Source organism: Protopterus annectens, chromosome 1.part0, assembly GCF_019279795.1.
Source record: "Protopterus annectens isolate FY-2018-M chromosome 1.part0, PAN1.0, whole genome shotgun sequence".
NCBI classification, from domain to species: domain Eukaryota; kingdom Metazoa; phylum Chordata; order Ceratodontiformes; family Protopteridae; genus Protopterus; species Protopterus annectens.
Window position 1 is genome coordinate 154,903,182 of NC_056725.1, and position 17,441 is coordinate 154,920,622.

General features: G+C 36.5%; 1 protein-coding gene across 2 annotated transcripts in view; it reads right to left on the bottom strand.

Moving 5' to 3' along the window:
* Positions 1-6,302, bottom strand: part of CAPNS1 (calpain small subunit 1) — an 855,931-nt gene extending 849,629 nt beyond the window's left edge. The window contains exon 1 of one of the 2 annotated variants that reach the window (XM_044054119.1): positions 6,248-6,302. The gene's annotated coding sequence lies outside the window, so the exon portion shown is untranslated. Of the gene's footprint in view, positions 1-6,182 lie in introns of both variants that reach the window. The other variant, XM_044054033.1, reaches the window with a different exon arrangement.
* Between the last annotated feature and the right edge of the window lie 11,139 nt (positions 6,303-17,441).

Here is a 17,441-nt window from a genome sequence, read left to right on the forward strand (position 1 = left end):
GCAACATGCAATTATTAGCATTTCATACTCAAATGCTACCGCAGACGTCGTACATAAAGTTCTGAGATTTACCAGTCTCTATTCTTGTAACAGCCTCCTCAAGGTGCAAGGCTTCTACATGGGAATGCCAGAAAAAGAAGAGTCAACTTTACCTTTAAGATGAAACCTTTTTTTACCAGGCAAAAAAAGTATTTGCTGAAACTTAAGGCAGTTGCCTAGTGCAGTGCCACACTTCCACTCCAAATTCAAGAAACACTTAGTACCTTTTGACTGCTGTGCTATAGCACTGACAAATTGGCACCACAGAGCAGCAGAAAAATGCAAAACAGGCTTAGAGCTATTAAGACTTTGAAGAGCGACACTTGTGTACCAGTGAGACATAATACAGAAGCTTTAAAGCTGTTACAGGGTCAGAGCCATTTTTGTCTGTCCATTTTCTATGACACAGTGAAAAAGAAAAAGTAGCTTAGTACTTGCACGCAGACAATTCTCTCGGCTTTTAGTACACTAAAGCTCCACTTACAGCATTAGATCTAGCAGCTGTGTGTTACAGCTTTAAAGGCTACAAAAACAACCTCCTTAAGGCACATGTGCGCACACATTTTTGAGAGCAATTTTTGCCAGTTGCACTCGTAACTTGCTGGTGTGAGAAACTGTAAGACGTTAATCCTTGTATTAGTTTCTTGGGTGTGAACTAAGAAAGACTACACACAACAGCCTATCTAGGCTACACACAACAGCCTATCTAGGCAAGATACCACTATACCAGCATGCCTTAAAAATCTACTGCAGCAAAATTACCACTTTCTCACACAATTCACTCAGGAAAATCAATTCCCTTCATCCCAAAATGTATTGCTCCCTACTCTGTTTATCCCCGTCACAAATCTAACATGCATCACACAAATAGATGTCACCATCCATTTCAACCTAACCAAAAAACAACCTAATTTGTCCTAAACCTCTTTAAAGCTATTGTTAAGAAAAAAGGAAGATCCTTCTACAAATGTTAACACCCAGATGCATCAATCCTTCTCTTCCTCTTATTAACCCCAAAACCTACAGTTAAAGAACTTCCCTCTCTCTACTACCACTAGCGGCAGACAAAACCTCAACCCTACCAGTTTGTAAACACACTAGAGGTCGGAACTGGCTGCCTACCCTAACACCACTACCACCTCATCCTGTCCCTGGTCATAGTACAAGCACTGCTCTTAGCAAATTTTAGAACATTTAAATGACCAATCTTCAAAAATTCAGTCTTATAAGAAAGTACATTATATGCCTATATCCCCTATACTAAAAATAGGGCTCAGGACAGTCTTACTTTAAAAATGCTTCCACACATCTAAAGTAATGTTTAGGGTGATCACTGTAATGATGTGAACATCTGCATTACTTTCCCCTTCATGAATAAAGATGCACTACTTCTATATCCCAGTTCTCAAGTCTTAATTTGTCCATAATTTTTTGTAAATCTGAAATAACTTTATATTTCTCAACTCATTCTTACTGGCAAAAGTAAGATTCCAAATCTGTAATTTACTTTTCTGTTCAAACCCAGACGTGAGTATTTCTAGAATCAAACTATTTATAAATACTCAGTGTTAATCAGTCTCAGTGTGAAAATAAATCACAAAAAATAAAACTTTTACGTGGAATTAAGTTTAATCCTAAAATGCTTTTGCAAATGTTAAATGCATCAACCTTATGAACACTATGGCAGACTGTGCAACAGCCCTATACAAAAGACATTTCTGGTAACAAATTTAAATACAGTATATTCCACCTTCTGCTGACAAAAAGTGTCAATTCTTAACATCGAGAATAAAATTTGTGTTTGAAGAGTTACAATACACAAAAGGGAAACCAACTGTCCTGTGTTACCTCACCTACACATAATTCTCTTGTACTGTTCTTTTCTCATCTTGGCTTTATCAATTTTTCATTGAAGCTTGCTGTAAGAGAACGCTATACTCCCTTTTTTCTCCACCCTTTGAATCAATCTTCAAAATCCTACTTGTTCATTGTCCCAACAGCTGTAGTGTATGTATCCAAAGAAGCCAGAATTTCTGAAATACCGGCAAACAAGCATCGCAAAATGGCAGGGGTTTAACGGAAAAGTACCATAAAAAATTTACCATGAAACAAAAAAGTCTGCTCCTTTACAAACACCTTAGAAAAAGAAATATGGGTAAGGTAAGCAAGCAATTCATCTTTCAAGAACCTTCTGACAAGCATTATGAAATCAGGATGTATTCAGCAATTTGTGAAACTGTGCATCGACAATGTTTTAATCCCCTTATTTTAATCACTAGCCAATGGTTAAGCTAGCAACGACAGCAAAAGCCCCAACCCATGACCATTAAAATACACAAATACAAAGGGTACAATGAGTTACATCAAGAGTTTAGAATGTGCAACTACACAAAGATTACACTCAATACATTTCTCAAATGTAAATACCAAAAGCTGCTCCAGTTATACCCTTTAAAACCTAAGAGAACCAAACAGCCAACTGCTTGAGCTTATCAGAGACTGCAGCATAGGAAACTAAGCTGTAGGAAAGCCACAAGGATTTGTTGCATAAATGGCCAATAAGAATGCATGCACAGTCAGCAAAAAAAAGAAAAAGAAAAATTCAGATGTAATCCCAGCAAGTTTTTACAACTCAACCACCACCACCTTGCCACACTATTTGCAGGATGAGCAACAATAGCCACATTTTATTTGCCATATTCCTAAAAGCATATCATCTACTCAACTAAACAACCAACACTCCTCTCTCTCAAATTCTGGTTTACATTTTGCTTTTCCAGCTTACAACCCAGCAGCCTTTAATAAGAGTTTCTACCATCAACACACCAACACTAGGTTTAGAGCAGCACTAATAACAGGCTGCCTGCAACAGATATGCATTGCCTTCCATGATTGACTAGGCTGTTACCCATGTATACACATACCTTTTCTCTTTTGGTAATGGGTTATCCAAACCTGAATCTGATCTTCAGAGAATTCCAGACAAATATGTTCAAACGTGTGTGTTTAATTCAAGGCATTTCCTTTCAAAACAAAGCCATATCACCTACTTCCTCTACAGATAAAGCAGCTACTTTTAAGTAATCTATAAAATGACAGCTCTTGAAGTTTAACTGTTCAAGTTTACCAATCTTATGATTTTTTTTCATAAGGAATTATGACCAAGTTATTTCTGGCAGATGCTAGGAGGGCTGCAGAATGCCTTATACTTAGTCATAGGTGCACCAGTGAGACACAATGATGCAATTTCCCTGGAGTGACTACATGCTGCTCTTACAGAATCCCATCTTTCTAACTGACACAAGGGTCAAAGCTGGTTGTCTACGCTCCTTAGACCATTAGCTATGTCAATATTTTATGAATTGATCATTTATTTGCATTTACTTCCTTTTTATGGAACCCTTATGATACAGTGACAATTTATATATTTTTTGTAAACTCTTACAATGCTGTATTACTGACATTAAACATTAGTGCACCAGATGTACCATTTCCCTCTTCTACAATTTCTTTATGAAATCATTGGCAATACACCTCAAAATGTCTCCCCTTCCCAGTAATAAAATCAAGTCTTTAATGTTAAAACTAAATTAATATCAGACTGATGGTAATGCCTAGAATATCCCTTATGCTTAGGAGCAACTCTTGCCCACCATGACCACGCCACATACAAATCCCAGTAGAAAACACATCTCCCACCAGAACACAAATGCAACACTTTTACATTAAACCAAATGCAACTCTATATACACATAAGCTGGTTTTGCAAAAGTGCTACATCACCCAAAACCCTAACACCAACTAAAATACACACACTTCAAACTATCATACCTTAAAGACAGAAGGAATGCTTAGTTTTCAAGCAAAGCTAAAATTATTCCCTTTACTCCAAGGCAGTGCAACTTGGTACACTTCACTGGGGTGCAAAAAACAGAGCATCCCACAATGAGGGGACTGCACGGCACCGTATTCCTGGAAAAAGTGTTAGTGCTGCATTACTGCTTGTACCCCTGGAGCTCCTGCCTCCTTTGCTACTACTTCAACTATCATTGAAATCATAAAGCTTTTTGGGCTATTACCAAGACATGCTCAAACCTATACACACAAAAAAGTGTGACATATCAACTTTTACCAATGTCACATTTGCTAAATAACCACAATCAAGTGCACCTCCAAAAAACAAAGGAGCTTCACAGTGCAGAACTGGATTTAAGCTCCACATTCTCTACAAACATCACTACTCTATACAGCTTAAAGTGTTATCCAGTCAGATCACTCTTTATAAGACAAAGACAGTTGTCTTTACTGGGTTAAAATAACACTATATATTCCCAACTCCAAACCAAGCAAAAGCAATAACAGTAGATGGCCAAGTTATAACATGCCTTTCAATACCATCCCCATTCTTACTATTTTGGATACACCATCTCAACATAGTCAGAATTTAAATATTGCTCCTATAGACTAAACAAAAGAAAGTTGCTAGAAGGCCAGGCTTTTTCATTAGCATGCATTTTCTGAAGGATACTTAATCTAAATGTGGATTTTAGTCCTCAATGACTTACCAGAAATTCACAAATTTTTACGAGGAAGAGACCACAAACACGAGACAAATATGTGCACATTCTGCAAAATTCTGGGCAGTTGAGTCACACATTCTTCCCACCACCAAAAATTAACATTTCACAGACACAAGTGACACAGCTGGGTATGTAACTCAAATGCCCATATCCAGAATTTGGCACAAATGGGCAAAATGCAGAACAATTACAACTACAAAGTTTTACAATTTAAACTGTATTACTTTCTACTTAGAGTTATTTTAATGCAATTGAATGTTATTTGCCACAGGTGTTTAAATAATCCTTCGGGGGGGGGGGGGCTTTCAACGTGAACTATGAGAAACGTGGACCCACTCAAAATTAAATAAATTCCTCATAATGACTTGAGAGCTATGAATTAAGACAACATCCCATGTTGTTTTGGATGGGGTTAAAAGGAACAATTACCACCACAAAGGGACATTTAAAACATAACACACGGTTAACACAATACCGCCTGGCTGCTTGTGGTAATTGCTTACCAGCAACACCAGTAAGGGCGAGGGAAGGATGAGAATGTGTTCCAATTTCATTAACAGTGACCGCGCCCAAACCTGTCCGATGAATTACAGCCAACATCTGCTGATTTAACTCAACGACACTGCCTATATGCCCACTCGATTGGAGGGGGACTTTAAATAGTTCCCGGGGAGTTACCCACTCGATTTTGGGGGGGGGGGGGTGATTTTAAAGACGTGCCCACTCATTTGGGGGGGGGGGGGCTGACTTTAAAGTTTTGTTTCGGGAGTTTTCAGGAATTTTCCCACTATACAAGAAGGTGTCTCGCTTAAATATCTCTGCAAGAGTTTCAGAAAATGTTGGAAAACATTTACAAAAGTTCAGGACAATTGCCAGTTTTGAGAAAGTTGAGCTTTTAAAAACGAGGACAGACAAGACAAGGATAACCCAAGCACATAATATGTCATCAACGTATGAAAACTAGTCAGCCCACCACTTCTAAAATACCATAAGCGGAAATACACATTACAGAAGTCAGTCCTGAAAGTCTTGCATCTCAAAGTGACACTGTTGCACCTCAGGCAGTCTGCAGAGCGCCTGTTATACAATATCAAGGGCCAAGAAACTGCTGAGGCACGATTGGGTGCCCAGATTGCGGGTAGGAAACCACTTACACTAATCTACTTTTATAAAGCGGCATCAATAATACATATTGTCAGAATCAAGAATTCTACACAACACTGCAATTTACAAAATAAACCAAAACATTTTCCTTCAATTATTAAACAAGACACTTCGTTTTGTTTTTAACACTAGAGTGAAGCGGTTGACGACAAAACGTGGACTGCTAAATTTAACAACGCAGTATAAGCCATATGACCGATATGAGAAGTCGCCCAAAGAAATACACAACTTATACGTATTCAAACAAAACCTTCTGTCATATGCTAAATTAAGACACCGAACCCTGGTTTTCTTTGGGCAATAGCTACCTTTTCCTTTAAGAAAGACAACATCACTGCAGCCCACTATAAGACATTCACAATCAACATAATAAAAAATACTATAGCCCATCATTTTTACCTTGTAGGCCGCTACTACAGCTTGTTACCACAGAGAAAATGTAGCAATGCCTTCCCACTACTTACTTGAAGCCCTAAACCAGCCTGGTACTCAGTCCCCCGCCCTTACCCTGCGTACGCCCAAAGCAGCAAGTCACCAAGGCAATGCCGTCAGGTCCTACTGCCCTACCTGTTGTAGTAAAAATGCACAACCGGTTCAGCTGCTGAAGAAGGAATTATTTAGTTCCAGAAGAGTACTGCAGTGCTTGAACGCACTCGAGTTTTCAGTCATTGAAAAAAATTGCAATTTTCCAAATGTTAACTCGTAAAAGGCGCAGATTAATTTTCTCTGCGGATCGCATCTAAGTCTTGTTATGAACTCTTCCCTTGTACATAAATGGGAAGCAATGAGAAGAAGAAGAAGAAAAAAAAACAATACATTTTTTTCCTAACATTGTATTACTTTTATTGGAGTAGGTGATTCCTTTCTCATGATGCATTTTACTGAAAACACAGTTTTCAGCTCTTACCCAATTAAGGACCATTGGAATAATCTTGTTTTGTGTAAACAAAATGCTATTAGTATAACTCTCAACTTTCCATCCTCAAAACGTGAAACGTCTCTTCTAATATTACCCGTGCCTATTGAATACAGGAGGACAAATCCTATTTGGGCAGTTCCGTACTGAAAAAAAAACTCTTGAAAACAGCAAATGTCCGGATATATTAGGCAAAATATTTCCTAAATTGTTATAGTCATATAACGTTATTAGTTTATATTAGACACATCTCGGTTTTTCATGAAACAGCAGGAGCAAGTCAAATTCTACACACTGCACTTTTATTCTTGCAAAACAGTGAAGTCAAGTCATTTGCACTGTGGGTACAGCTTTCCTGCAAAAATCTTACGTGTCCGTAAAACCTGTTGCACTTCGTCCGCCTGAAAAGGTGGCAACCCTGACCACTTATCTTAATGCGGAAAACGCACTAAATGTGAAGTTTATAGCTAAGAAGCTACAATATTGTTCAAATTTGCTTCTTTGCATTTAAAAATACTGAACTGATTCAATATTAGTTGCTATGCAAGGCCCTTGGACCTATTTGGCTCCTGCTACTACAGAGCCCCCCACAATGGGATGTGGTAAGATAGATTATTATGTCATGTGTGGCCCACAAGATTTGTCTAGGAGTCACTACAGCACAGAGCGAGACATCTTCATACCTGAAGTCTTCCTTCTGCAGTAGATACCAGTCTCATTAAAGGACAGGACTGCATTTCCAATCATTCACTGTACTCATTCATACCTCTCAACATCTTAGAGTAAGAAATTTGGACAAAGCCATAAATAAAAGTGGTACAGAGGCCCAACAACGGGGACAATTTTTAAATATTGCTCCCGCAAACTTAGACATTTGCTAGAATAACAAGTTTTGCATTAACATGCACTTTCTGAAGGGTATGAAGTCTGAAGCTCAAATGTCTGACATTATTTTATAACTTCAATCTTCAATGATTTGCCACTACTTTGCCAGAAAACCACAATTTTATGAAAAGCAGACCAAAAATATGAGGCAAAAATCTGGACATTCTGCAAAAATCTGTACAGTTAAGAGGTATGAGTTAGTAAAATAACAATAATACAGATGTATAACACTTCACTGACTCACAGCGTTAACTGCTCATTCTGCCATGGGATGGTAGTAGTTGTTGCTGAACTAATCCAAAACTGACGCTGGATTAACCATTTAGTTTTGTGCATCACTCCATTTACCAATGCAGAAGATATCAATACTATGTCTGATATGAAGATTGCGTTACTATGTTTTTTTTTTTTTTTTTGCTTCTCTTGTTGTCATGTAGTATACCGCTGTTTTTTCAGCTTCAGGCAGCACAGACAAAACAACAAACATAGTATCATGTGAGGTCACATAAAATCACCAAGACATATGACAGAACATCCCCAATTCAACAGTATGGCTGAGAGACACTTTCTGCAGATGCAGATAGGAGCAAAATAATCCATGAAAAGTGAAACACAAATTGTATATGCTCAGTAGAGGGAGACAGAGGTGAATAGAAAAAGTATCCCACTTTGGTAAAAATGAGAAAGCAGTAACAGAAACATCTGACTCATAAATATATTGCAAGGCTGCCTTAATTTCAGAGTCACATATAAAATGTTGGGGAGAACTGACAAATACAAATGTTAAAGTAGAAAATGGTTGGACTGGATTGGGGAGGAATGGAGGTAATCTGTTGCTGAAAGCTGAACAAATTGTGTGACTTTTATGCGTTCTTTGTACATACATACATACATACATACATACATACAAATATTTCAAGCATGGGCATTAATGCCCTTCTAGCTTGCCAATATGCCAAAACACTTGTTCCCATAATAAGTGTCTAGGCTGTTCTTAAAAAAAAATCTAAGCTAGTACTTGCTTTAATGTAATTTGGTAGTCTGAACCATGCATCACCTACTCTGTCAGAGAACCAATTAGTACACTTCTCATTCCTATAGAATCTTTTTTAATTTCTCCAAGACTTTTGGGTTTCTAATACCATGACAGGAATGGCCCCATTCTTAAGTCAAAGTACAATTAAAGTTCATGAAATTAGTATTGTTTCAGTCTTTGATGTCACTCAGAAGTGCTCTTCGCAGCATCCACAATGTGCCTAGTAATGACTCCTTCTGCAATTTGTATAGTTACATGTATTGGTAACATATCTAAATACGATTGTAGATTCTATTTTATAAGACCCGTTGCTCCTACTACTATTGGAACTGTCTGGGTATCTTTCTTTCACATTGCTCTCGTTTCTGCCTGCAAATCCTGATATTTCATGACTTTATGTCTCTCTGTATGCAAGACACTGTAGTTACTGGTCGTAGCAATTTCAGTGATCAATGCTACTTTTGTCTTCTTTTCATGGACCACTATACCTGGTTTTCTAGCATCTATCTTTTGAACTGCTGGCAATGGGTGATCCCATGTGATGCAAACTTCATCATTTTCTAGATGCTTTGTGGCTCATATTTCAAGGGATTTTCAGCCACTTCAATACCATAATGTTTGCACAATCCCTAGTACAACAATCTTGCCACATTATTATGCCTTTCAGTATACAGTCCTTCAGCCAGTAGTATATCACAACCAGCAACAAGGTGTGCAACTGAATGTTCTACATAGGTTGTCTGATGATTCTCTAGTACTTTTTGATAACCCCAAACATTCCCAGAGGTAGTTGTCTCTAAATGCCCTATATGCCTGAATAAGATCTGCTCTAAGATAACTGTAAGAGACACTGTACAAGTTCAGATATTTTAGTCTTTCATAATAACCTAACTTTTCACATCCATGGATGCCCTTGCTATATTTCCACTGTACTCTTTCCAGTTACTCACACTTGTTTTCTTATAGGATTTTCATATTCTTATTCCATACTCAAGTTTGGGTCTAATATAACTAACAAACAATGACTTCATAATTTTTGATTTCCTAGACTTTATACATCTTTTTATGCAACCTATAGTTTTATAACTATCATTAACCAATTGGTTGATATGATTAGAAAAACTCATAGCTGGAGATACTCATATACCCAGGTCCTTAAATGAGTCTACAGTTTCAATTACTGTGTGCTGTATTAAATATTCACCTTTCAGTTTATGTCTCCCAAATCTCATATGCTTAGTTTTTGATGTATTTATCAGCATATTATTCTCCTGTGCCCAAATGGTCAATTTAGTTGTTATTTTGCAGACATGCCTTATCTGTAACACATGTAATCAGTTTACCCAATTTCAGGTCGTCTGCATATAGACTGTAGAATACCTCAGATGAAAAAGTTAGGTCTGAAAGATACACTCTAAACAAGTAAGGGCCTAGGACAGAGCCCTGTGGGACATGCTGATTGTAACCAAGGATTTCACCCGTCCAGTTGCTGTACGTTATTTGCTATGTCCTATTTATAAGCCATGCAGCTATCCATCTTATCAAGAGTACATCAGTACCTAGTTGTTCTATTTTTTTGATCATTGTTTTGTGTATGACCCTGTCAAATGCTGAAGTTAAATCTGTATAAATTACATCACAGCACAATTTTTCATTCATAGCTGTTATTATATTGTTATAGAATATCATGTTACAGGCGTCACTAGATCTATTTTCAACATATTCATGATGATATATGGCTTCAACTCCCAATGTATCCAATTCTGACAATAACTTATCCAATATTACATTTCCCATTATTCTCCATTATGTTTCCACAACATGAAAGTAGACTTAAGGGTCTATATGGCTTTGGGTTTGTCCTACTCCCCTTTCCCTTAAAGACAGGTTTAGTAAGTGGATGTCTTCAATCTTGAAGAATCTCCCCATATTTATAAGATCCTAGTGAATGATAAATATAGGTCATTATTACTAATTCCATCTCCTCCCTGTGCTTTGTTTGGATCCAGTTTGCACAGTTCTTTTTCAATATAATTTAATTTGATTCAAGTATCTGAGGTTATCTGGATGTCATTAGGACAATGTATCACCCCTTTTGTGGAGCCAAACTGTTTTGCATAAGATTTTGTAAATACGTGTATAGTCTGTTGTGTCTGAGAATAAATTTTAGAATCTGTACACAGTTTATCATTTTGTATGTCTTTACTCCTTCCACAACTTATGCATCTATAAAAAAGTTTCCTATTGTGCTCAATATCTTTATATAATTTTTTTTCAAAATTTTCTTGATCTTGTCTCACACTATGCTTAATCTGTTTGTCTATCTTGTTTATTTCAGTTTTTAAAGTTGTAGTTCAACCTCTCTTCCATTTCTTATATTTTTTTTGTCTCTCACCTTAATCAGATATCTTGTTCATATGGAAATATATCCCCCTGACATTGTATGCCTAAATCCTGATGTTAAACATTTTTTGGATTTTTTTGCACTTAATTTCTCTTTTAAAACTTTCCACATTCAGTCTGCAGTTCTTCATTTGAACATCTCACTCCAGTTCGTTTTACATAGTGACGGTTTTGCTTCCATATAATCTGTAATTAACTTTCTGTGTATTGGTTTAGATTTCAGTTTGGCAGAATTATCTGTCAACAAATTAACTTTTATAACCCCATAATCACTGCACATCAATGGTGGTTAAACTTGACTTGAAGTAACAGTAATTTCTTTAGGAACATAAAGAATGTCTAGTATGTTCCGCCCCTGGTAGTTTTTTACAATCTGAAGCAATTGTTATTCCTGAATATACGTTGTGAATAATTTCCTTACTAATGTTGTTGAATCAATATTATTCCAGTCTGTTTCTGGTAAATTTAAGTCCCCAGCTAATATTAATCTTCCCTCCTGTGTTTCATGCAAAGAAATGTATTAATTCCTCTGGGAATCTGCACTTGTCTTTGGTGGTCTATACACCAACAATTGTTATATGTTCCAGGGTTGTCTTTATTGTCACAGTTACATAGTCTATAGTATTGTTGTTATCATTCAACATGTAATAACCACAGGTCTAATAATTATCTTTAATCCCTATCATAACACATCCACCTGATTTTTTTGTTAGAATGTATGTTACAGTAAGAACATTTATACCCTGACAGAACTGGTTTCCAGTCATTGTTCTTTAACCATGTTTCACAAATGACAACATCAATCTTGTGGGAACATAGCACATTTTCCAGTTAAAAAACTTTATTATTAATGTTCCTAGCATTAACAAGCATCAGAGATGCATCAGATGTTGCTATCTGTGAAATGTTAAATTTTCAACCTGGCAAAAATCCTGCCTAGTGTTTGTCAAATATTGCAAAATATCTGCTGCAAAAATTCTCTTCCCTGATCTTGAGAAATGCATGGCATCCTGTCTGAATACATGTGTGCCCAAAACTAGGATTGGATGCACTACACATTTCCATTTTTTTTTAACAGGACATTTTGTCCATGTATTACACCAAAAAATTATTTAATTCATGGTGTCCTGACTATTGTTTCTATAGATGATTTGTGAAAATATGTGCTAAAATCAGTACAAGCTATACATTATCTAAGAGGGCTGTCAGTTCCCTACTAACAGTCAGAGAATCATTGCGGATAAGATCATTTGTACCACCATGAATAACAGATCCGTACTTCCTTACACTAAGGTGTTCCAAGGCTTGTCTCACATCTTCTATTTTTTCTTCCTGGCAAGCATAACATTATTCGATGTTCATTATCTTCTCTGCCAATATAAGTATCAGTTCCTCTAATAATTATATCTCCAATTACAAGAATACCTTTGCTGACCATCTCTGAAGAATCTTCAAATTCTAATACAGTAATATCTGCTCTATTAATTGTTATGAAGGCTAGATCTTCATCACTTTTAGTCTTATTAATCCCACTGTTTTCATTGTGTATTAAGTTCTCATCCAGCTGGTGTTGTAAATTGACAACTTGAGTCATGTAGTCAACATTTGTCTTTCTCTTCTTTTTTCTTACAGTAATGTTCTTCAATCCTTCCAGGTTCAGTTTTAATTTCTTCCTTTTCACCTACCTCATGCCTCTTTTTTCTACTTTTTCTTTTGGAAAAATGATGCCTTTTTCTGTAGACTGAAGGTTTTCCTGATAGAAAAATATTATCCTTCCCTGTAACCTGTATTACATAACAAAGCAGTGTCCTTTTTAGTATGTATTCTCTTTAGTTTACAGACATTACTCAGTTTCTTTTTCTTCCTTGTTATTTACTGTGAGCATCTTCCTTTCTTTCTTTTTTTGTTTCTTTCTAAACAATCTGGATCCTCAGATTGCTGAATACTTGCATCCAGAATTCCAAAGTTGTTAGGGCATCGTCTTACTTCATAGGGGATGAGTGACCTTTACAGACAATAGATGCATCATTTCCTAAATGTGTTCTATTTGTTCTTTCCCTAACATTTTTATCTCACCAGTCCAGTCATTAATAGATGAAACAACAGTTCTCCAAGCCGTGCTAATTGCACAAGTGCAGTCATCATCATTAAGTCAATTTACTTCTAACAATGGTAAGCAAATCATCCAACTTTTGACACGAGGAACACAGATCACCAGTGTTATCAGCTGGTACATTTAAATAAGCATAGCATTTATTACACTGTACAAGATATTTGTACATTAGCCAATAATTAATTGCATACTCATTTAAGGAATCCATATTCAGCTTCAAATGAATAAAATATTGTAAAAGAAAAGAATAATTAAAATCAGTCATTACAGAATTCAAAGAGATCTTAAATCAAATTCTATGACAAACATCACACAAGCAATACAGAACTAAATACTAAAGTAAGTACAGTAAAGTTGTTCTGACTGTGCAAGTTCTGCAAGCTAGGCAAAAGCTGTAATACCTTTATGTCGAACACAAAGTATCATTCACTATCGCTCACAGTTGCATTTCTTTTTGACAGTAAAGATCGATAAACCAAAAACCAAGGTAGGATTGTTTAGATATGCTCCGGATTTTCCTCTCTACAGTCTGTGTGAATTTATAGCTGTCTAGGCCCCTTGGGATGGCTAGAGCTTGCCTGTCTTAAAACCTATCCCTTTCTAACGACCAACAGTGAAATTAAAGGTAAAACAACAAATATGAATCAAAGTAAATCTTGTTAACAAGCTATCCCTTCCTACCTACAAACAGTGAAAAACAGTGATAACAAATAAAATATAAATTCAAATAAAACTTCTCTTACCAGTCAACTCCACAGTAAATCACACATCAGGTTAGGATTGTTTAGGTATGTACATCCATATAGGTTTCTTTTAGGCATTCTGATGTCTTCCCACCTGCCTAAATATGCTGCTTAGTGGCTGACATAACGTTTCTCTGCAAGTAATCTTTACTTTTGCCCTTGCGGCATGAGGTATAACTAGAACTGATCTACAAGCATTGGTCCACTTACCTGGTTTTACAAATAATTAAGTAAATAAAAATAAACTTTCAGAAATAGTTTATGTGTGTGGGTGTGTGAGCAATGCTGCTTCTAAGAAGAGACCTGAGACAATGATTATTATTACTATTATTATTGATCCTTCTGAGAAATTTCGACAGTTTTATGACTGCAACAAGGTATAAGAATGAACCTGGCAAGGGACTTTAACAGTTCAGAGCAGGTGCAGGAGGTGATTGGAAACTCATGAAAAAGAAGAGAGTGCCATGATATGAGAATGTATAACTGTATTTAGAAAATGTTCTCGTTCCCTTTGGCTAACCATCTCCCTGCAACCATCAAGCCTACCCCCAGTCACTGAGTTGTCTGGACATCCTGGCATCCCATCACATTGGATATGGAGCTAATCACTGAGGACTGTGATTAGTCAGAAAGTTTTACCAGCATTCATGTTTCAGTTTAGCTTACTTCAGAGGAGCATAGCCTGCTTAGCGCTGTGTTTAAAACATATATAAGATAATAAATAAAGATATTATTTTGTTTTTAATATATAGTAATAGCATGCATTCCTGATACCTAATTTGAAATAATCTTATGCCCAGGAGGCCAGTGGGTGGAAGTTTGGGGAGAGGGTGGGATGGCAAGTGGTGAGGTCAGCCTGGGGACCCCCAAAATGTGTAACTTGGGCGCCATGGTTGCTAAGGTTGGCCTTGTTTTTAAAAGGATTCTTGGTACTTTTCCATTAAAGCCCTACCACTCCGCGCTGCTGTGAAGTGAAGCCGTACCTTGTGCTGTTACATTTCCAAGGATTCATACACTGTTGAATAATTGAATAGAAATTGAATGTTGGTAAATGTAAGCATTTTGGTAATGTCTAGTCTGTCATATATGTCAGCCACTTAGTGTATTAAAGCCCTACTACTTCGCTCTGCTGTGATACATCTTCTACACATTGCTTAGTATTTATTTTGCTGTTATAAACACCTACAAGTTTGCGCTGCCGGTATTTCATTTTATATGTCACCAATACATCTGTAACACTGTCATATAAGTTTCTGTTGTCCCGTTAGGTGTACAGTAAGGTGTTGTCATACCACAAATAGCTGAATTCACTGTTAAACTCCTACCACTTGTGGACCAGCTACGTTCACTTTGTTTTTTTTTTTTTCATGTACAGGTTATTTCCCAGCTATTTCTCTTTAGAAGGGGCTCTGACCTCCAATCTCATCTTACTAGTTTGCATACAGCAGGGCCCATTGATTGGGTAAAGTACGCATACAAAAATAGTCACAACGAACCTGCTGGCCAATGAGCATGGTAGACACGTCGGGCTACAGCTACGCCAGCAATAAAATGCCGCCTATTACTTTACCCTCGCATTTAGTAGCTAATTCAAGTCTGTGCAGGGCGATGAACTGGTAGGGGTTTAACGGAAATGTATCGGATTCTTAGCAGCAAGGAATATGTGGCACTGAGGTATTCCATTTCAATACTGAACAATGCACAGCATAGAGTTCTTAAGACTTCCACTGAGGAATGCTTCTCATAATCAGGTCATATCTCTCAATCTCTTATCACAGGAAATCTGAACAAAGCCTAAAATAATGGGGGGGGGGGTGAAGGCCCAAAAATAGGGACACATTTTAAATATTGCTCTTATCAGCTTAGAAAGCTGCTAGAATAACAGGATTTGTGTTGGCATGCATTTACTGAAGGATATGTAATTTAATTTGAAACCCAAATGTATGTCATTATTTAGTGACTTCAGTCCTCAGTGATTTGCCACAAAACCATACATTTTAAGAGTAATAGACCAGAAATATGATGTAAATATCTGCGAAAATCAGGACAGTTGAGATGTATGAATCAGGTACAGTTGAAAGGTTTGCATATGAGTCAGTCCATAATTTCCTGATGAACATCACAGCTCATTGTGTCATATTTTTTTCAAGGTGCACTCAAAACTAACTGAAGTCCTTAATCTTTAATGAATACTTCACTTTCTGTACAAGCTAGACATTTTTCAGGTATCCAAAAAGTGGGACATTTGTAACTGAATTGTGAGATTATGCAGGAGAGACCACATTAACAAACATTGCAAAAGGCAGGTTTTTACTTTATTATGAAAAGAAGGGTTTGCTATTTGTAGAATTTAGTTATGTTTTCTTGATCGTATCATATATCATATCGTATCATATCATACCACATCAATAGTCAATAATGCTAGACATTAGGGTTTTATATATCTTATTGTTCAGAATCTGCATGTTGATATAAAACTTGTAGTTCTGCTAACATTTTTAAGTGAATTAAAGTAATACTTAAAATAATCCCTGAATTTGGGCCATTGTCTCTCCATTCTTTTTGTCTTTCTCAAGAATTTTTGAACAAAGAAGTTGAAAGGTATGAGTCTCCCCCTTCCTCCAACTAATAGTCAGCATAACTGAATTAGAATTTATTATGATTTTTTTTCTACAACCAAATTTCAGCCATCAAAAGAGCTAGCCCTTGGATTTTTATTCTTACCCATAGTCGTGTTATCTACTTAGGAACTGCAGAGTACAGCAAAGAACCTTTTGTTATTTTGAGTTTTTATACGTCGTGTTTGCTTTTGAAGTAAACAGTCCAATTTTACAAGTGTAAAGTCACCTGACTAGCTTAATGAACTAGATAATTTATGACTGGAAAAAGAAAGACAAATTTCATGAAATACAACAGTGTATTTTTAACACAAAATAGTTCTGAATATATAGTCACACAGGTTCTTCCTTCCCAGAGGTTTAGTTATAATGGGTTAAAAGAGAAGACGTAATTAAGCTAGATAGTACAGAGTCATTTCCAGTCCAAAAAACATCAAATCTGACAAAAAGAGTATAAACAGATTAGGTAGATTAATGTCTTAGCTCACGAGGTCTGTAAGTATTGTGAGAATGCAGTTGCTATTATGATTATTATTAATATTCACTACGATGATCATTAGTGCAAGAATTCATTATATAAATGATAGTTAAAGGAAGATGGCTTTCAGTCCATCTGCTTCATTTTTTTTCATCAAATTAGACATTCCTAGTGATATCTGGTTGCACTATAGTATTAGAGGCAGTCTGATTATAATGCAGAGGGCAGCATGTGCCCTACTCAGTTTTTTTATCACTGAAGTGAATGGTCACTGTTTTTCTTTGCTAGCTGAAAAATGTACAGTATAGAGTTTATTGGTCATGTTCCAAGTCTCTGCCTTTTTTAGTGTTATGCACAGCCTTTCTTTTATCATTATTAACTTTGAGGTACATTGTTTATCATTCTGGACTGTTTCTAGAAAGAAAGAAAAACTCACCAACAAGTACTGCTATAACTGCCAGATTCC